This window comes from Sturnus vulgaris, chromosome 11 (genome assembly GCF_052056855.1).
Source record: "Sturnus vulgaris isolate bStuVul1 chromosome 11, bStuVul1.hap1, whole genome shotgun sequence".
NCBI lineage: Eukaryota > Metazoa > Chordata > Aves > Passeriformes > Sturnidae > Sturnus > Sturnus vulgaris.
The window spans coordinates 1,026,701-1,048,233 of record NC_142253.1 but is presented as its reverse complement, the minus strand read 5'-3'; positions in this window follow the sequence as shown (position 1 = coordinate 1,048,233).

Sequence of the window (21,533 nt, the reverse complement as noted above, 5' to 3'; positions counted from 1 at the left end):
ACGAAAAGAATTTTTCAGCTTTGTGTTCTGCCAGTTCAGGACGTTTTTACATCAGCACTCTCCCAAACAACATTTGTTTCACAAACACCATTTGTGCCTGTTGGATTTTTAAATGGAAATATTGGGTTGAAGTTGTCACAGGTGCTTTTTGTACTTTACTCCTCCCTGACAGGTGAGGGCCAGAGTATCTCCAGCTGTGGGGAATCTTTTCCTTGGATTCTCAAGGATTTCCAGCTAATTTTGATATCTAAAATAGTTTCACACTCTTCTTTTTTTTTTCCTTTTATCTGTTCCAGTTCTCCTGAATGCCACTTCAGTGCATTTTCTCCATTTCCCTCTTGTCCTGGCTTGTTTTCCATCTCTTTCTGACACACAGAGCTCAGTAAGAGGTTGGTAAACTCTTTAAACAGCTCCAAGAAATTACCACTTTTCCCTGCTTTCCATCATCTCTTAATTCTTTCCCTTTTGAGCAGTGTAGAATTTTCTCCTCCAGTTGTCAGGCTGTGTGTAATTAATGTTGTCTTCCCTTTCTCCCAGCTCCCACATCCCTTCCTTCCCATCTCCCCCTGCCTCTGCTTCCTTTGCCACTTTGAAGGGATTATTGCACCTAAGAGGCAAAAAAAAAAAAAAAAGTTCAAACTTTTGTTCATGTGACAGCAACATCAGCCAGAGTTTTGTTGGAAAAGTGCTGCAGAATTGCCTGGGAATGGATGGATGGAAACTTTTCCATTCCAGTCCCCTCAGGGGGAAATGAGATGGGCTTTGAGGGCCCTTCCAACCCCAACCATTCTGGGATTTTGGGATTTTGGACCCTGCTCCTCCTTTCCAACCCAAATAATTCTGTGATTCTGGGATTTTGGACCCTGCTCTTGCCTTCCAACCCCAACCATTCTGGGATTTTGGGATTTTAGACCCTGCCTTCTAACCCCAACGATTTTGGGATTTTAGACCCTGCTCCTCCCTTTCAACCCAAATAATTTTGGGATTCTGGGATTTTAGACCCTGCCTTCCAACCCCAACCATTCTGGGATTTTGGGATTTTGGTTCCTGTTCCTGCCTTCCAACCCAAATAATTCTGGGATTTTAGACCCTGCTCTTCCCTTCCAACCCCAACCATTCTGGGATTCTGGGATTTTGGACCCTGCTCCAGGAGGGGAGGCAGCCCCAGCCTGGCCCCTGGAGCTGGGGACAGTGCCCTGCTGCTCTCCTGCAGGGCCCAGCTCCCATTCCAATGTATTTTGGGATCGGGAATCAACTTGCAGATGCTGAGGGGTAGTAACAAATCTTCTTTTGCAATATTTATATCAAATTATTGCAGTCCAAGGGGCAGGGAGATGAAGCTGGGAGTTGGTTTCAGCAACCGAAAGAGTTTTTGTTTTATTTTTTATTTTTAACAAGTCTATAAAAAATGAATCTTTGTGTTTTATTTTTAATCAGATGTTAAAGATTTAAAGCAGGGAACATGTTTCTTTCTGAATCCCAGAGCCAGGAGCTGCTGTGGCACTCGGGCTGTGCAAAACCCAAAGTTCCTCTCTCATCTGCTGAGGGTGGGGATGTGGCTCTGCAGTGGGATGGAGAAGGGAAATCTCTTGGCAAGAGCAGCATTTTCCTCATGTTTGCTGGTTTTCCAATATGTTCTCTGAGTGTTTCCAAGTACAACACTTCCTGACACATCCTCCAGCAAGCAGCAGGAAGGAAAAGCGATTTCAGTGTCCCTGGGGATCTCGGGGGGAGAGAGAACCCCACGAACAAAGGCAGGGCTGGTCCCTGGGGTGATAAATTCCCATTGCTGGAGAGGAGGGGGGTGACAGCCCCAAAGCTGCCAGAGCTCCAGGAGTGTTTGGGGACAGCCTCAGGGACAGGGTGGGCTTGTTGGGGGGTTGGATTGTGATCCCTGTGGCTCCCTGCCCACTCAGGACCTTCCCTAATTGCACAAAAGGCTGCCTGCAGAACTCGCTCCTCACCCTTGTGCCTGACTCAGCTGGGAGCAGCTCTGGGGTCTCCACTGTCCTGGTTGTCCTGAACGAATTGGGAACTTCATCTGTTCTATTAATAAACAGAAATTTTGCCTATGAGAGCAAAAATCAGAATAAAAGCCCAAGCAAGAGCTGCCTTATTGCTGCTCCCTTGGCTGGGCTCCACAGGGATCAGCTGGGGGGTGCAGCCAGATCCTGCCCCACGTCAGCACCCAGAGCTTTGGGAAGGGCTGGGAATTCTCTTCCCTGCACACTCTGATGCTGTTGAATGAGGTTTGTGGTTCGTGAGGTGTCTGGGGGTGTTTGGGGATGGGCCTCAAAGTCCCTTCCACCCCAAACCATCCTGGGATTCTGTTATAAAACCATATTTTGCACCAAAAAAAAAAAAAAAAAGTTACTACTTCCCCTGCTGGGAAGAGGAGAGCAGAGAAATCTGCCAAATAATTTTTTGATCAATTGTTTTGCACGGGTTCTGTTTTCCTGGACAGCATTATTCCAGTCCTGAGGCAGGTGCCAGGACCTGCTGTTCCCAGTGCAGGTAATGGAGTGGGCAGGAGCTGCAGGGGGGCACAGGCACTGACACTGCTCAGGGGACAGCAGAGTATGCAGGGAAATTCTGGAAGGGCACTGGGGAATTTTATTTTCTGCAGGGATAGAAGAACAAAGGCCTTGAACAGTAAATCCTGGTGACAGGAGCTCGAGGCCAGGATGTGCTGTGTCCCTGAGCAGCCTTTGAGGGACACTGGTGACCACCACCCTGGGGCTGTGCCCACTCCCAACTCAATGCCAAGCAGAAATAATTAAAGCAGAAACAACCTGGTCGGAGTTTAACAAGGAGGAAAAACCTAATTATACAAAGAGCTTTAATTGGTAAGTGCAACATCGAGGTAGCAGAAGCTCTGCCTCTACCAACGCAGAGTTTGGTGTCAGCTCTTCTCTCTGCCCTTTATGTGCTGGGTTTTGCACCAGTTATGCTTGAATTTAACACGGAAAGAAATGATTATCTGGCTTTTTGAGCTTCTTGTCCTCTTGAAAAGCAGCAGAGAGCAAAGACCCATCCAGAAGGAGTAAGCCCTGAGTAAGCCCTGAGTAAGCCAAGTGCTGTGTTGTCCAGGAGCCTGGCATCGACTGGGAGCAGGTGACCTATTCAACAATGCTCTGCTCAGGAGCTGAGATTCAAAAGAGCTGCAGTAAATCAGATTATCAGAACCAGCTTGCTGCTGCCCAGGAACACTGTCCTACAGATTCCCAGGATGGGCTTCACCCTGGAAATAAAGGAATAAATCATCAGGAAAGCACAGACAGGAATTTCCAGAGCAGTGCCACTTTCAAATCCTTCACTGATGGGAGGTTCCCAACCCCACCAGCAGCTGATCCCACATGGTTCTACATTTAAAGAGCTGCCACAGACTTTTCCTGAAAGTTCAGTGTATTCCAAATGCTCTTTTGTTTTCTTCATCTGTTGCTCAGTTTGCCTTTAGCCAACTTCTGCCCACCTAAACATTCCTAAACCCACCAGGTATAAAATCAAAAGAAAAGAAAAGGTTTTGGCATGACAAAGGGGGAATTATCCTTGGCAATGCCCAAGGCCAGGTTGGACTTTGGGGTTTGGAGCTGCCTGGGACAGTGGGAGGTGTCCCTGGGGTGGCACTGGGTGGGATTTTTGGTCCCTTCCCAATCCAAACCATTCTGGGATTATATTCTGTGAAGAGAAGGACAAAATGGGAGGTTCATGGTGTGTTGTGATGTATTTCCAGCATCTGAGAGATGAACATACCAGGACAGATTTTTATTCTGGTTAATCTGAATGAAACAGAGACCTTGTGCTGTTCCCATGCTTTAGTTGTTAATATAACTCCACTTGGCAAGAAAAGGCACTTAGAACTCTCTTAATTTTTAATTTTATGTAACTTGCTCTCATTTCCCTGTGTTTTACACCTATTTCCTTCATTCTGCCAGATCTCAGCACCTGTCCTGTTTGTGGCCTCTGCAGTGATGTGCACAGATCACCAGGCAGCAAATGACGTTCACAAAAAAAAGGGGAAAAACTCTGGTTGTCCTGAGTGGAGTTGGGCAGGCAGGGAACACCCAGACACACCTGGGCACACCCAGACACACCTGGGCACACCCTGACACACCTGGGCACACCCAGATACACCTGGGCACAACCAGGATGGGATGAGATGGGGATTTGGATTGTGGTGGGAAGGCATGGGATTGGAATGGGATTGGTATAGGGATGGGATTGGGATGGGGATGGAATTGGAATTGGAATGGGATTGGGATAGGATCTGGATGAGGAAGGGATTAGGATGGGATGGGGATTAGGTTGGGGATGGGATTGGAATGGGGATTGGGATGGGGATGGGACTGGGATGGGAATGGGGACTGGGATGGGATGGGAGGGAATGGGGATTGGGATGGGAATGGGAATGGGACTGGAATTGGGATTGGGATCCTCCAGCTCTGTGTGCCCATGGCCAGCACAGGGGTTAAACTGCCCAGGGTAACATCCATCATGCATGAGCAGGGAAGTTGCTGGGCCAGCTCTCAGGCTCACTCAGGCGAGGCTTTTAGGCTCAGTTCTGAAGCTCCTGAAGCAGGGAAAGGATCCCTTGTTGTAGCAAAGCCTCTCATGCTGTGATTGCCTCTCATTCCCCTCCGCTCCAGCCCTGCCAAGAGGCACCAAATGACACCAGCCCCAAGGCTTGTGACAGTGCTTCACCTTCAAATTGCAGCTTTGCTCCCCCTTGGAGGTGTTTGTCTATTCCTATCAGTCTGGGAGAGATGCAGGCTCCAGGGAGGGGTGTACAGCTGGCACAGCGAGGAGCTGCTGTGATGGGCAATCACACATCAGGCATTTCCTGAGCGGATCCTGCTGCTGGGATTTGATTCCCTGACACATTCGTGTTTTATCTGTTTGTTTGGGAAAGGTGCCAGACAAAAGAGACACAGAAATCTAAATAAATGCAGGTTATCTAGAAGACATGATTTCATATTCACTTCAGGCATATCGAGATGTTCCAGAGCTGAAAAGAGTACAAAGAATGATGTGAGCGTTAGGAGCACTGATAAATTAATTGTGCACAGCGCTGAGCCCAGCTCTTCAGCTGATCTTTTGCTGTAATTCATGTTCTACAAGCACAGGGAGAGGCACGAGCAGTGCTGCTGCAGCCTGAGCCAGCAGTGAACTCTCTGCAGCAGCAGGTTTGGATGGATGGAGCCTCCTCAGAGCAGGGATCATCTGTTACTGTGCTTCACCCCAGAGGAGCTGCGAGCCAAGGCTGAGACTCCCCCTGCAGAGGCTGCTGAGGACTGGAGGGGCACGCTGTGATTTAGGGGCTGTGCTGTGCTGGCCAGGGCACACACAGAGCTGGAGTGCTTTGGGCACAGTAATCACCTCCTTCGTGCTGGAGCTGCAGAGGGTTTGGTGTGGCTGGAGTTCATCAATCATTCCCAGGGAGTCTGGAGCTCTGCTCCCATCAGTGACAGCCTCACCTGAGCCTGCAGCAGCCCTGGCTGCATGCACAGCCTTCATTAAAAGCTTTCCAATGGCTCCAAACTGTTGAGGTTGTCACTCCAAGGATTGCATCCTGGAAGGTGAATTTGAACTCTATAAACGAGAAGCCTTCAGGGGGAATCACAGAGTCCTGGATCCCGAGGCAGTAATGAGGGATCTGCTTGGATATCCCCAGAATTTTGTATTTCCGAGTGTGATTTTAAACCCCAGTTCAGCCCGTCTGGGGAGAAGAGGAAAAAATATGAATGGAGCTCCACATTGAGGCCTTGATGTCACAGAATCATGGAATGGTTGGGAGGGACCTCAAATCCCACCCAGTGCCACGCCTGCCATGGCAGGGACACCTCCCACTGTCCCAAATCCCAATGTCCAACCTGGCCTTGGGCACTGCCAGGGATCCAGGGGCAGCCACAGCTGCTCTGGGAATTCCCAGCCCCTCCCCACCTTCCCAGGGAACAATTCCTTCCCAAAATCCCATCTAACCCTGTCCTCCAGCAGTGGGAACCCATTGAAATGATATTGCAGAATATTGCTGTCTTCCATAGAAAAATTCTATTTAAATGCTTGTTAGTTGGGCACAGCAAAAACAGGGTTTATGTGTTAAATTCATCCAGGGCTCTCTGCTATGGATGAGTGAATTTTTAAGCAAAAATCTCTCTCTTGTGTTTTCCTGCCCTGTGCCTCCGTGTCCCTGCTCTCCCACTGTAATTATCCAGTTACTGACTCTGCACATCAGGTGTTTAATGTGGGGGAGGAGGGGGCTGAACAGTTCAATTAATTAAGCCAAGTTGTAGCAGATCATCATCATTTTTCAAGGTGTCAATTGAGAGATCTCTGGGAGTGATGCAGATGAGCCAGGACCACCTGGGAATTCAGGCTCAGTTCCCATCACAGCATTTCCCAGCCTCTGGAAATACTTGTCAGAGCTTCAGGTTAACCCCCCCAGTAGCTATAAAGGATATTTGCAGGTTTGCCCTGAAAGTTTTCATTTCCATCTCTATAATACAGAAAAAAAAAATCCCAGTGAACCCCAGATTTGTTCTGCCCTTGTGCAGAGAGGAATTTTTGTGGGGCTTTGAAAAAGTCAGTTGCAAATTAAAAATTTTAGCTGTAATTAACCCATGGAATGCTGCAGTTGGAGCAGGAAAGGCAGTGAAGCAAATCTCCTATGAAGCACAGAGAGAAATGTGAATTCTGTGGGGTTTTTTTATGTTTCCAGGTAAGAAAACTCTCTGGGTTTATGCCCAGCTTGATTAATATGAAGCCACACCGATTTCTGGTTTGCATCTCTGCTTTAGCACACCTGGAGCTCAGGCAGTATCTGGTGGCTTTTAAAAAGCAGCAGCAGAGGCATTTCCTGGAGAGGTTTTAGGGGTGCTCACACCTTGGGGTGCCCCGAGAGCTGAGGGACATCTGTGCCCTGCCTGGAATTTCCAGCTCCTGCCTGGAAACTTCTCTGCTAAGGGCTGGGAAGATCCTTAATTCACCCCAGAATCACATGGGAAGGTTTATAATTTTTAAGGTTCAGCTTTGCTCCTTTTATGAATTTTTTTTTTTTCTGCACAGCCGTTTTTTTGGGGGGGATATTTTGTAAATAAAATACGATTCTGTTTGTGTCTTTAAACACCAGGAGCTCCTGCAGCCCTTTCTCTGTGATTTTTACATCTCTGTGATACGGTGCTAACTGGGTTTATTGCTTTATCACCACTCACCCTGCAGCTGTTCGTGGCTTTATCTCCATTTATTCTGCAGCTGTTGGGTGGCAAATCAGGGGTTGGGAGATGGGGTCGGGGTCTGCTCACCTGGGAGGAGGTGGGGCAGGACAGCCCAGGGATGCTCAGCTGGATTTTGGGATCCTTCTGTGGGGAGGAGGGCTCTGACCAACACCCTGAAGTCACAAAAAAAAAAACTTTTCTGGCTGCTGGAATGAGCAGAATGAAGATAAGGTAGGTTTATTGATATGTTTTAAATCTATTTTATCTTAGCAGAATGTGTTTTTTTTTCTCTTTGGAGAGCTCTTGTGGTGGTTTGCTGGTTTAACAGAAGAGGCAGCAATGGCTTTGATGTCTTCCTATAAAGTTTTATCTCTGTGCCCTGGCTGTCACAGAGAGTTTTATTTTAATTAACCCAGTGTAGAAAGATTGGTTTGGAGGAGAGCAGGGGCTGCTGGAGCAGGGTCAGAATTTGTTAAATTTTGTACCCACAGGGTCCCAGCACTGCCTGCTCCAGGCTGGGGCTCTTTGTGTGATCCCCCCAGATGTTCCTGATTCTAGGGCTGGCTTTTCCCACACATGACACACTTTATCAAATTGTTAATTAGGAGGATGTTCTGTGATTTTTGGCATTTCACCTGCCTGGGCTGGGCTGTGTTTTTGAGTCTGCACAGAACTCCAGGAGCAAACAAGGAATTCAAGGGGTGGCATTAAAAGGAATTTCTTCACTCTCTCCTCCCTGGAATTTGAAGTTTACTCCAGAACTTAGTTTTTGTCATTGTTAGAAAACCTTGATTTTTCAGCTTTGGTTCTCAGGCAGTTCACTTTTTCTTCTGTGCAACTTTGTCTTACAGTAGAACCCTTCCTTCCCTTTTCCTTATTTATTTACTGGCATAAAATTCAGCTAATTTCCCAGGCTAAATAAGCAATTTTGTTTTAATCTCATCCTCTGTTCCCACTCCTTGAATTATCCATGCAGTCCTTGGATACACTGAAATTCATCTGTCTCGAGCAAAGATGCACAAAATTATACATGAGATTGAAAATGGACTTCCACGTGTTCCTGCCTATTGGAAAAATGATGTGCAACAGGATTGAATTTTTTAAATTGCAATTTCCCAAATCTACGTCAAGCACGCTTGGTTTCCTCCTCTTTTACTCCTGAGTTCCTGGTATTGAGCAGAAATTCTGGTTGAAAATCATCTTTCACTGAACTCCAGCCAGGCTTTTGTGTCTCCAGGCAGGGCAGGAAAACGGAGTCACTCTGTGGCTCGGCGTGGTGGGGCTGGAATTGGATTATTTGGGTTTGGAGAGGAATATTCGAATCGGATTTGGGGGAAATCTCGTTTATCTCATTGCTGCTGCTGACCTGGGCTCTGTGCTGCCTGGGGAAGGCTTTGCTGCATTTAGGGTGGGTCCCTGCAGGAGCTCCAGGGCTTGGTGGAGTTGGAAAAGAGAAATTCAACTTATTTTCCAGAAGAGAAGAGGAGACAGAGAAAGGACAGCAACACACACGGAGCTCTTTGGGGAAAAAAGCCAATTTATTGTACAGACAGCCCGGATTTAAAGTGTGTCAGTGCAGCCAGGACAGGACAGGAGTGTAATCAATGGGGTAACCAAATAGAGATTGTGTGCCTGAGCAGTAAAACAAAAAAAAAAATTAATATATATATTTTAATATACATATTATATAGATATTAATATATTATATTAATATATAAATATATTAATAGTACTATATTATGTATAATATATATTTTAATATATATTTTATATATTTTATATGTATTTTATATATTATATATATGTTTTAATATATATTTATATATTCTAGTTTTATTGCGTTGGCACATCACCTCTATTGGGTTTCCCCATTATTTATACGTATTTATTAATATATATATATATTTTGGTTTTATATATAGTAAATAATTACTATATATATAAAAATATAAAATATATTATGTAAAAATATATATACAAATATATATAAATATATATATAATATAAATATAAAAAATATATAAAAATATAAATGGTGAAACCCAATAGAGATGATGTGCCAAAGCAATAAGACTAAAATATATTTTACCCATAACAGGAGCTCATGGGACAATTGGGAAAAACATCCTTGGGACAGCACCTCAGGATGTGTCCCACGGGAAAGACACCAGGGGTTAATGTTGGTGATGAATTCCACTCTGTTTGTCACCGTGTTGTCACCCTGGGAGACTCCTCCCTAACTGAAGCTGCAGTCAGCTTGTCAGCCTGGGAATGGAGCTGAGAGTCAGGAGAAATCCAGGCCTGGAGAGAATTCCCAAGCTGTGATTCCCCAGCTCTGTGAATGTGTGTGTCCACACTGGCTCTGAGGATTTTAAGATTTAAATTTGTAAATGTAGACCAAGGGCTGGAAAAGCAAATGTCAATAAAATTCCTGTGGGGAAGGCAGGAGGAGCTGAGGTCACTTGGTTTGTTCAGCCTGGAGAAGAGGAGGCTGAGGGCAGAGTTACAGAAATAAAAACTCTTCCACTGTGCCCAACAGCTTTGGAAAAGGAATAACCCAGCACCTCCACCAAAGCATTTAAAACCAAATTTATTTCCTCTTGGCACCTGGGCCAGCCCCTGCTCCTGCCCAAGGATCAGCTAAGCCTGGCTCAGGCTCCAGGACTGTGCCCAGAACATTTTCTGCCTCTTCCTTGCCAGCCCAGGGACAGGAGCTCTCCTGCTTAAAAAAAATCTTGAATTTCTCTTTTGATTTGCTCAGGCACTGCCTGGGGGCTCAGTGCCACCAGAGGGGTGGAAATTGTGCCTCCAGAGGGGTTTGCTCAGGTTATTCTCCATCCCAGGCTTTTGAAGGAGTCCCTTTGTGACTCAGGAGCATCAGCTCTGCTGTACCCATCTATTTATTTCCTACATGTCAATTTTTCTCCTTTAATATTCTAATGTTTAATTGTCTTAATTGTGCCCTTTACCTCAAATCATGCTCAGCCAGCCGTTCTGTCACTGCCAAAAAGATGGGGTTTTTTTTGTTTGTTTGTTGTTTTTTTTAATTTTTTTTTTGGTGTTTTTTTTTAGTTTTTTGGTGGGGGTTTTTTTTTGTTTTGTTTTTTTGTTTTGTTTTTTTTTTTCTCCCTGCAGTTGACTGTCAGTGTCTCAATAATGAAGATTTATTGGCTCAGGCCACACAGGACTGTGGGGAAGCACCACACTGGGTTATAAAAAAAAGGGAGAGAAAAGTCAAGGCCTGTAAAACACTTCAGTGATGGGGGTGGCAGCCAGGAGAAATTTAAATCTCTGCCTAAACCAGGGGGACTGAAGGTAAATGAAAGCCATGAAGAGTGTTTGGCACCTCCCACAGGAGTCAAATCTGAGATTTCCATCCCAAATGAATTTTTATTTTTATTTTATTTTTATTTTATTTTTATTTTATTTTTTATTTTATTTTTTATTTTATTTTTTATTTTATTTTTATTTTATTTTTATTTTATTTTTATTTTATTTTTATTTTATTTTTATTTTATTTTTATTTTATTTTTATTTTTATTTTTATTTTTATTTTTATTTTTATTTTTATTTTTATTTTATTTTTATTTTATTTTTATTTTATTTTTATTTTATTTTTATTTTATTTTATTTTTTTAAATTTTTATTTTTATTTTATTTTTATTTTTATTTTATTTTTATGTTTTCATTTCCAATCTAGGCCCATCACCACATTTATTCATGTGTTTCTTTGGTCCAAAGGGGTCCCAGCCCTGGTTTAAATGAGTGAATTTGTGCTGGTCCAGCCCAGGGCTCCTGCAGGGTTTTGAATTTGGGCAGTCCCTGCTCAGGTTTTTGTTCCTGTGGTGGCACAGGTGGCTCTTGGGGTTCAGGAAATTCCCATGAAATTGGAAATATTTGTGTTTGGAGCAGATACTGACCTGGCACACCCTGAAAATGCAGATTTGCAGCTTAGCCTTGGGAAGGAGAGGAGAAATAATTGAGAGGTCGCTGAAAACAGAGTCAGGCTGTGATGGGATGAGTGAACAGCAGTGGGACTTGTGAGGAGATGACTAAAATCTCTTTTTGATGGTTCCAAAGGAGTGCCTAACTGCTGGGGTTGGAATTCCTGTCACTCACACTCCTGACTGGAGCACAAATCCCAGCTGTCTTTTACAGATTGGAGAAACACTTCAGTTTTTCTCCAAGAATTAACATTTTCTGTCCTGTTTTATGGGGATTTCAGCTCCTTTGGATACAAGCCACGTCCACTCTGAACTTTCCCTTTGTGCTCAATGGATCTGTTTGCTTTTCCTTGTTCCCACACGCCCCAATTTGTGCACCCAGATTTGTTTTTCTGGCTGCTGGCTCGCTCTGGGCAGATGTTCCTGCTCGTGGATGAGCAGGGATGTGGGAATTTCCCAGTGCTGGACAAGGGCACTGACATTTGGGGTAATTTACCTTCAGGACCTTTGATCATTCCTGCCTCAATCCCATGGAAAATGTGATTTTTTTAAATTTTTTTTTTTTTTTTTTTTTAATTTTTTTTTTTTTTTTACCCAGGGTTTTCCTTCAAACCACTCAGAAGATTTGGGGAACTCTGAATTCCTCAGGATTTAAAAGCTTTTTTTTTTCCCCCCTCTTCATTTATTTATTTCTCCAACACTTTAATCTATGGATGAAATCTATTCTGAGGGGAACTGTCTCTGTGTTCATTGTTTTATCATCCAACTGGAAAGATGCTCAAAACTTTCAATCCTCAGAAATCCTTAAGTCTTGAGGAATTTCCAGGTCAGTTCTATCTCTTTTCACTTGGCTGCAGAACTTCTGAAGGAAACGTGGTGTTAAAAGAACACCTAAATATTTACAAGAATAGGAAAAGGTGTTGGAAGGAGCACAGGGATCATGGAGGGGCTGCCTTGACTTGCTGGAGGGCAGAATATGGCATTGAAATTATATTAAAAAAAAAAAAGAAATCTTATTTAAGTGCAGCTTAGACAAGGCTTGGTTTGCTCCTAAAACTGAGAAGAACGAGTTGAGCCCAGAGCAAATGTGGAGGGTGAAACTGAGTCAGGAGACTTCCCCAAAGAAAAAGGAGCTTTTATTTTTGGAAGTATCTTGAATTCTTATTGAAGATGGGTGTGACTCGCTTGGGATTCAATAGAATTTGTGTTAGTTTTAAACCAATAATCAAATATTTGAGCAAGAACTTCAGTGCTGTCGAGGCTGAATATTGGCTGTGGCTTTTGGGAATTGCTGAATTCCCTGGAAATCTCAGCAGCCAGTGCTGCCCTTTGGATCTTCCACACTTCTGCACATTTATTCACCTCGTGCTTCTGCTTTATTAACACTTTGTCAATAACTTTTTTTTGACTGTGTGCAAAATAAATCTCCTGAATGACAGGGCTCTGGTGGAGTTTTCAATTAGACATGACACAAAAGCTAACAGCTCACTCTTGTGTTCCTCTGCGTCCTCTCTGCCAATAAATCCTGGGGTCTGACACGTCCTTGTGCAGACACTCTGCTGCTTCTGAGCAGGAATGATGTCATGGGGTTACTAAAAAGGGCAATAATATGGATTTTCTTTAGCCATTGTGTCATCAGAAGGGTGTAAATCTGACCAGTTGGAAAAATCCGAATCAATTTATTGTGCATTATGAAAATTCCTTGATATATTTTCTGGGCTGCAGAACACTTCCAAGTGCCCTGCTTTGAAAAACAGAGCTGTTACTTGTAAAGAGATTTTTTTAAAAATCAAAGCACGGCCATAAAGCACTGAAGGTGGCAAAGGATATAATTCCCCCCTGATTTTTGGATCAGACATTTTGTATTTGAAGAAAAGGAGACAGTGGAGAAACCCATAAATTTTCCATGGGTGATGTGATGCTTGACTAAAATTATCACTTTGGATGAGCAAAAAAATCATTCTGGCAAATCTCAGTCCATATTGTGTTCTGTGGCCACAACTCTTGTGTAGCCTTGAGAAAATGTCATTTCCCAATTTCCAGGGAGGATTTGGGGTGAGATGCCCCCATGGCAGGGGGGGATTTGGGATAAAATTTCCCCTGTGAGAAGGGTGTGGCTCTGCAGGGGTGACATGGGGACATTCCTGCAGCCCCACATGAGCCCTCAATAACCCAAATGTGCATTTTCCCTTTGTCCTGAGATGTTCTGGGACATCTCAGCTGGGTCCTGCCTCTCCTCCCCCTCAGCCTGGCTGGGTGAGCAGGGCAGGCACTGGGGGTTACCCAAAATTTGGGTATTTTGGCATTCTGGTCTGAGAAAGGAACTTGAGGTGCAGTCAGGAGTCTGGGCCATGGATTTTTCCTGGCTTTTTGATGTTGGAATGTCTTGTCTTTCTTTTTTTAAGTAGTACTTTTAAATTAAATAATTTTTTTTTTTTTTAAAGTTGTAAATGTTTGCATTTCCCCTCCCATGACTTTGCAGCTGCTGTTGCAGTTTTCTGGGATGCTCATTGGGAATTGAGCTGAGGCACAAAGGAGGATTTTCTTGGCATCCTCAGAAGGCTGGAGAGGAGAATCAAAGCCATGGGCTGGCTGGAAGTGTCTGCCACAGGAGCTGAAGAGCCCAGGAATGGCCATGATTTTGTAGATCTTAGGCTTCAAATGAGCAAATTGCACTGAAAAAAGCCAAGTGATTGAGCCAGCTCAATCCCAGATGTGTTCAGGCTGGTCACAAACTCCTGTTCCCTGCTCCAGGTTCCAAATCCTTTGGATTTCTTTTGGTACCAAGTTGAAGTTCCAGTGCAGCAAACTCTCAGGTGTGGCAGGAGACTCCCAACACCCCAACGTGACATTTTCCTTCACCCAGGGCAGAGGTTTTATTCTAGAGTTAAGACAGGAATTTCAAAACAGGCACAGCTATGAATGCTATTTATAATTTTCCAGTATCAAAACGTGGTTTTGATACTTGGGAAATGCTGGCAGTAATTTACAGCATCCCCATTGTGGCACTGGTGTTATTGCAGTGACATTGAGGGGGCTGAGAGCCCTGGCCACAGCACTTAGGATCAAAATGAGCAAAAACCTGGATATTTACCCATAAATTCCATCCCAGCATTTCCAGCATTGCTCGTCTCTGGGATCCCTGAATGGATTTTGGTTTTTAGCAGGCAGAGAGGTGCTGGTTGTGCAGCTGGGGCTCCTCTCCCACTCTGTTCCTGGTGTTCTCCTGGGATGGATTTGGAGATGCCCCAGGGGGCTCTAGGCAGGGTCTGGCACCTGGAGGCTCTGTAAGAATCCTAAAAATCATCTTCTGGAGGGTGCACTGAGCCTTGGGCTGCTGGAGGCAGCTCTGATGATCCTCCCTGTGGTTATTGGTGATTGAGAGACGTGGGGACTACTGATCCATGATCAGAATCCCAATTTACTGAGAGCCACAGATGCTTACACACCATTTTTAGGAAGGCTGGTAATTTTTACCACATTCATTGGGTTAAACACCACACAGACAAACTTTACATTTCTTCTGCTTATTTAGTTCAATCTTCTTTCCTGTTGCCAGTCTTGATCCAATCTTCTTGGACTCTTCAAAGCTCTGTTTGCTCTTGCTAAGGCATCTTGGTTATCAAACTGCAAATGCTAATTAAATTCATTGTATTCTCTGTCTCAACTTCCACAAATGTTGGTCTGGAGTTCAGGGATCTCCCTGCTCCAAGGGCAGGAGCTGAGATCCTCAGGGGAATGGGGTAAAACCATCAGGGGAATGGGGTAAAACCATTTCTGGGTGGAAATCCTGATGTCCTGGGGAGCTGTTCCTGCACAAAGTCCCCATTCCTGGTGGGATTTGGAAGCTGGGTGGAGGTGGCCTTGGCAGCATTGCATTAATTAATTATTCCATCTTCATGGAATCATGGAATCATGATTCTCCGGGAGCAGGGATTTCCTGAAGTTTTGTTTCCAGTGAAAATCCTTTAGGAATGAGATTTGTGAATCCCTGTGTGTGTGTGAGGGGGGGTTACTGCACGCTGGGAAACCGAAGGTTTTGAGGAATAATTGGATTTCACTCCTGGTTTCCCATCTCAGAAGCAAAAGCATCCAAGGGTAGAGTGGTGGTTTCTGGTTGGATGAGTGCCCATCTCACAGCTCCATCTCTGCACTTCAGGGTATTTGCTTCCTCTTCTGCTATGTCCTGTGCACTGGAAAAAAATGGGATAGAGGGAAAGAAGTCTCCAAGCTGTCTTCTGAAGTGAACTCCCTTTTATTTTTAGATTAGCAAAATAGGTTCATCCTAAGAGTTGCTAATTGCTCAGAAGCTTTTATTGATATTTTTTTTAAATTCCTCAGCTGTTTTGACTACCAGGCTTTTCCATTCCTCTGCTGTTTAAAATGATTTTATAAGATATCTGCTTAGGTGATTATTGTGAGCTAATAGTTATTATGAACTAATCACAATTCAGATTTCAAGGCTTGCAGATGAAATTTGAATTAAATGATGAAGGATTTCTACCATGTAAGGATAATTTCAAGGGGGGAGGGGGGAAGAAAAAAAAACCAAAACCCATCAAATGAGATATTAATTGCAAATTATTAACTCAGATTTAATCAGAAAGGATTTTTAAATATAGGAAGTAGAAAGTATATTAATCTAGTTTTTAAAACTGTCTTATGGAAATGAATACAGAAATATGTTCTCAATGGGAAATTGCAATGTTTCAAGAATACTGTGTTGAGAGAGTAATGAATACATTAGGAAAGAGTAATTGCATATTTTAAAGGAATTATCCAAGTAATCATAAAATTCCTGTTGGAAAGAGTGATTAGGGAATGTTTGGGTTTATTTAAGCACAGAAATTGCAAATTGACAGCCAAGGTCAGAACCCCCTGTAATGAGGAATATTTGACTGGTGGGTGACCCTTAGAGTTCCACAAATAACTTTTTAGGAGTTGTTGTGTTTAAAGATGGAAACTGAAGAATCCATTTCCTTCTGTGTGGCACAGCCTGGGAGCTGAACTGGAAATTCCTTGGGAAAAATGTCAGTGCCCAGCCCAGGCTGAGCCTGCCTGGATGTGCTCTGCCCAATTTCCAGTTAAAATCCGGATTTTTGTTCCAATGACCTCCTCGGAGATGGAGATAATTGCAGCCCCTGATTGCAGTGGAGGGGCTGGCACAGAGTTCTGCTCCCCTGGCACTGACCCAGGGCTCTCAGTGCAGGTGCTCCAAAACCTTCCATGGAGCTGTGCTGGAATTCGGGGAAATTATCTGTGATTTTTCTGCCCTAATGGCTTAATTGCCTGCTGGTGGTGCTGTGATGGGCAGGTAAATAACCTGTAATTTCTGCTTAAAAAGCTGTTTTTCGACCGGGTTCTGCGTGTGTTATGTGTGTATTTCCCTCGTGCATGGTTCGTTCCTTGTGCTCCCTAAATAATTTCTGTCCTTCCCTCTGCCCATGCTGTGGGAGTGGAAATGAGGGGTGAAACGCTGGCCTCAGGCCATCTGAAAGAAAAAGAAATGTGGGGGAGAAAAGGGGGTCACAAGCCGTTGAGTAAAAGAGTCTTGATTTTTTAATTTAATTTTTTTTTTGGCGAACTTTGGCTACTTCTCCCTGAGTGGATCACTCAGGAGAGGATCAGAAGGTGGAATTCAGGAGTATCCATCTACAGTGCTCATCAAATAGATTTTTCTGCACAGTTTGGCCCCAGGACCAAGCTCCAGGTGTAGTTCAGAGCTGCCAGGAATTGGTTGGATTCACATTCACCTGGCTCTCACCTATGGCTTGAATACAATCTGAATTAACCCATTTTTTTTTTTAGCACTTTTGGAATGAAAATTCTAATTTAATTTCCTCTTCAAGAAGTCGAGCTGGTGTTCACCAAAACTGCTCTGTGCCTTGCATTAATGCCTGGTAATTGGGATTGATGAGAGGATTTGTTTCCAATCCACTCTGGCTCCTGATCACAGCCCTGGTGCACGATGACAGAAATAAAAAACAAAGCAGTGGCTGGGGGACAATGAAACCACCAGATTTGGAGGTGGCAGCATGAAAGGGATTGAGCTGTGCAGTGATGGTGGAGAGCACTGTGCTCACCTGGCTCAGGTAGGGACGCCCCTTCCCACCCAAAATTGGCTGCTCAGAACCTCCCCTGGCTGGGCACAGAGCTCCTGAGGGCATTTCCAGGCACAGGGAAATGAGGGAATGAGGTCCTGGAAGGGAATCTTGTCTCCAGCTGTCACTTAGCCACCGTGTGTGCCCTAAGAGGGTTTTTATGGTTGTATTTTATTGTCCTGTGCCCTGCAGACCTGCCCCAGGCTGCTCTGTCACCCCTGGGACTGGGGGTGGCTCTGGGCCATCAGCACAGGGACTGTCCTGGTCACTGTCCCCACCTGGGTTGTTGGATGGGACATCCAAGTTCATGTGACTTTTTTTTTTTTAAAAAAGCTTTGTATTTACACCAGGTTTTGGGAAGCATCACTTTTCACCTTTCCCTGGTGTGGTTGGAATTTTAGCTTGGATGGAGCTCTGGGCACGCTGGGACACTGGGAGGTGTCCCTGCCATGGCAGGGATGGGATGAGATTTCAGCTCCTTCCAACCCAGCCCATCCCATGAACTCTCTCTACACTGGGCCTTGCTAAGCCCAGAATTAATTCAGTTCTGTGCTAGGCCTGAGTTTGCCCACGTAGCATCACGTCATGGCTCTCATTTCATTGCAGGCTGCCATTTGCTCTCTCTCTTCCTAAAGTGAATTATTCAGCACAGTCTCCTGGAGCTCAGTGCTCTCATCTGAGAAATGCTGTGCCATTGTGGAATAGGCAAGTCAGGGAGAAATCCTTTGATCAGACAGCTTTGTTGCTGAGAAAAGAGAGCAGAGTTTCTCTTTTCCCTAAAAATTGGCTATCTTTCCAGATAAATTTAAATAATTCATGGCAGTTTAGTGCAGATTTTTATTTAGAAGTAATTAGAAGCACTGCTTCATCACATGTGCTCTACCTTGGAACAGTTTCACCTTCTTTATGAGATATTTTTATACGGGTATTTTTGGCCTGTAATTAATGTGGGTTTAAAAAAATACTTGTTCTGATATTCTCTGGGTAAAGCTAAAAAACAAGGGGTGGTTTTTCTCCCCAGGGACTGAGTGCTGTGATCAGAAGCAGCATTCTCTGGTGAAAGGTTGAAGCCTTTAAAGCTGTTCTGGGAACCTCTGGGATACCTCAGGACTCCTCCAAGTGTTCATTTCTGTCCTGGCCTCTTGTGACAGGAATGAGCCCAGGCTGAGCTGATAACCTCAGAGCAGCCTGCTTTGCTGAGCAGCACATCCTGGCACCTTTTTATTGGCAAAAGCAACACCTGAGCCTCGTTTGTTTGCATCTCTTTGTCCTGTTTCAGACACAAGCCCCGTGCCTCGCTGGGCTGAGTTAATTCCTGCAGCTCCTGGAATTCCTGATTGTGGGAATGGGGCTGGGAGGAGCACGAGGGGCTGCTCTGTGTGCCCAGGGCTGTGTCCAAAGGATGCTGACCCCAGCCCTGGGACCCCAGCCCTGGGACACAAGGGAACGGCCTCCAACTGGGCCAGGAAGTTTAAGTTGGACATCAGGAAACATTGAAACATTTCTTCATGGGAAATGTTGGCAAACACTGGCATGGGTGCCCAGAGCAATGTGGAATTCACATCTGGATGTGGCACTTGGGGACAGGGGGGCAGTCCCCAAAATTCGATGGGGACAGGGGGGCAGTCCCCATTTAGCAATGCAATTGGACTCGATGAGCTCAGAGGGTTTTTCCAGCCTCAGTTTCTGGGATTCCAAGACTCTCTGGGGTTTGGTGTTCGTGGTTTTATTGCTAGGTTCTGTCTGGGAGTCCAGCTTAAATTCTTAACTTGAACTTCTCCTGAATTCTGATGAAGCCATGTAATGTATTTGTTCATTTAATGTGTTTATTTAGCTCGGTCTTCTTGGTAGCACGGGCTGAGCTCTAGTCTCTAAGTCTTTATTGTCCTTAGAAAAATCATGTTCACTCAGTAAAAAAAAAAAAAAAAGAGAATTGTTTTGGATGGAATTTGCATCTCAAATCAAAGAGCAAGTGATAAAAAAGGAGCCTGTTCTATCACCCTTTTCACTGCTGTCCCTGTGCACTAGGAGATATTTCCCCACTCTGCTCCCTTTCTAACAAGAATTGGAGTGTAAAACTCGGGCTCTGTGCTGGATGTGCTGTCTGGGTGCAGGAGCCTTTGGATTGTTGGATAAAAGCAGAATTCCATCAGTGTGCATTTCCCCCTGTGTGAGGCTGGTGCCACTGAACAACAATAATCCACTTTCATGGCCAGCAGTAGAACAATGAAATTGTTCTATTAAGTTTATTCAGGCGTAGGAACTCCTGCTAATAAATTAGAAAAGGAAAAAGAAAAGGCTCCTGTGGAGGATGTCCAGTGGAACCAAGGCCAGATGTGCCTGAGATTGTTATGGTCTGGGAACTGAGGGGTTTTCAGGGTGAACTCTTGAGTTAAACTGCTGAAGTCTGGACTGAAAATGAGAAAGATTTAAAGATTTTTATGAAGAGATGGGCAGAAAGCTCCCCTGAGCACTAATCACAGGATGGCACTTGATGTACTTGGTGGATTAATCCATTTATCCAACATTCCCTGGATAAGGAAACATTTCCAACCTGGAACTTCAAACAGCAGAGTTAAAGGCCCGAGGTGTTCTGTAGTGTTTATGGGTTTAGCAAGCTCACACTTGGGGAGATTTTCCTTGGCTCACCCAGTGTAATCTTGGTTTGCATCATTTACACCTTAAGGACCAACTCAGCTGTGCAGCTCTAACCTTTGGTGGTGTCCTGAGCAGTCTGAGGTAATAGCTGCTATGATATATTTCCTTTTTTTCTGGTTATCACACACTAATTCAGGCACCTCTTAATGTATAGATTCTGCACCAGGAAACTACAGAAATGTCAGGAGGAAATGATTTTTGGTAGAAAGAAAAGCAAAAAGCAGGGAAATTGCAGGGGACACCTGTGCTCTCCCTCCTCTTGGTGGCTAAGGTGGAAAATTTTTCATCTAATTATGAAATAAAGCAGCCATCTCCAAAGGGGAGAACACTTAATGGATTTGAGGGGGGTTATAATTTCCCCCCCTTATTTCCTGTCCTCTTATCTGTACTTGATTGGGAAAAGTGCCTTGAAAAAGTCGAGCTCCATAACTTAGATTGGCTTGCTCGTCCTCTAGCAAAGACTGTGCTCTGCAGCTCCCCAGGGTGTTAAACAAATAAATAGAGAAGGATTAACACCAGCTTGTGTGGCTACCAAGAAGTTAAAGCATTACTTAAAGCAGTAAAAAGGATGTGAAGATTTAGTGCTGCTGTGCAGTGCCCTAAATAACAGCAAATTAACTCATAAAGCATGTCAGGACTGGCTCCTGCAGCCACTCCATCCGTGTGCAGCTGCCCCTGGAGCTGGCCCTGGGAACGTGGCTGGAGGCTGCTCAGAGGTGCAGGGTGTGTGTAGGAGACCTGTGTAAGGCAGAGATGGAGTAACTTCAGAGAATTTATTCCTTTTTTTTTTTTTTTTTTACTTTTAAAATGATTTTCATGGCCTCACTGTAAGTGGAAGTGTCTGTTCTCACAGAGAAAGATTCTTAAATGGGGACTGGGAGGAGGAAAAAGCAGGGAAACACTTGCTGGTGTCAGCTTGAGGTTTGTTACAGAAATCCAGCTCTGGGGGGCTTGGCAAACACCACGGTGATGGTGTGGCTACTGCTCCAAGAGCTCTTTGGGGTGTTGGGAAACTTCCAGTGCAGTTTTTCTGTAGCATTTTGGGCTCTGTGGCTGCTCCCTCCCTGTCCTGCCTGCCCTGCTGCTCTCAGAGGCTGCAGGAACCACAGCAGGGCTGGCACGGCTGAATTCCTGCTGTGTTTTCAGTGTTTTAGTGGCTCTCTGTGGGGCAGTACAGAAGGGATGCTGTTGGCTTGATCCTCTTTTCTGACCCACCACGATCCCTCTCCTTTTGCTGCAGTCCTGGTGCCCGGTGAGCTCAGGAGCCTCTGGTGCACGGAGGATCCTCCCCCTCATTCCAGCAAGGGCTTTCCTTCCACCTGGAACACGGACTGGGATGTTTGTGGCTGCCCCTGGATCCCTGAAGTGTCCCAGACATTGGGGTTGGAGCAGCCTGGGACAGTGGAGGTGCCCCTGCCATGGTTCTGCAGGGGTTTCAAGGTCCCTCCATCCCAAACCATTCTGGGATTCTTTGATTTTTTTTCACATTAGTGCTGAGAAATGCTTTTATTTCTCTTGTGCTGAGCAATTGGACCCATAGGAAGAGACCCACAAAGAGCTTGGCTTGTCCCTGGCCATGGCAGGCTGGAGGTGGCTCTGCAAGGACAGGGCAGGCACTG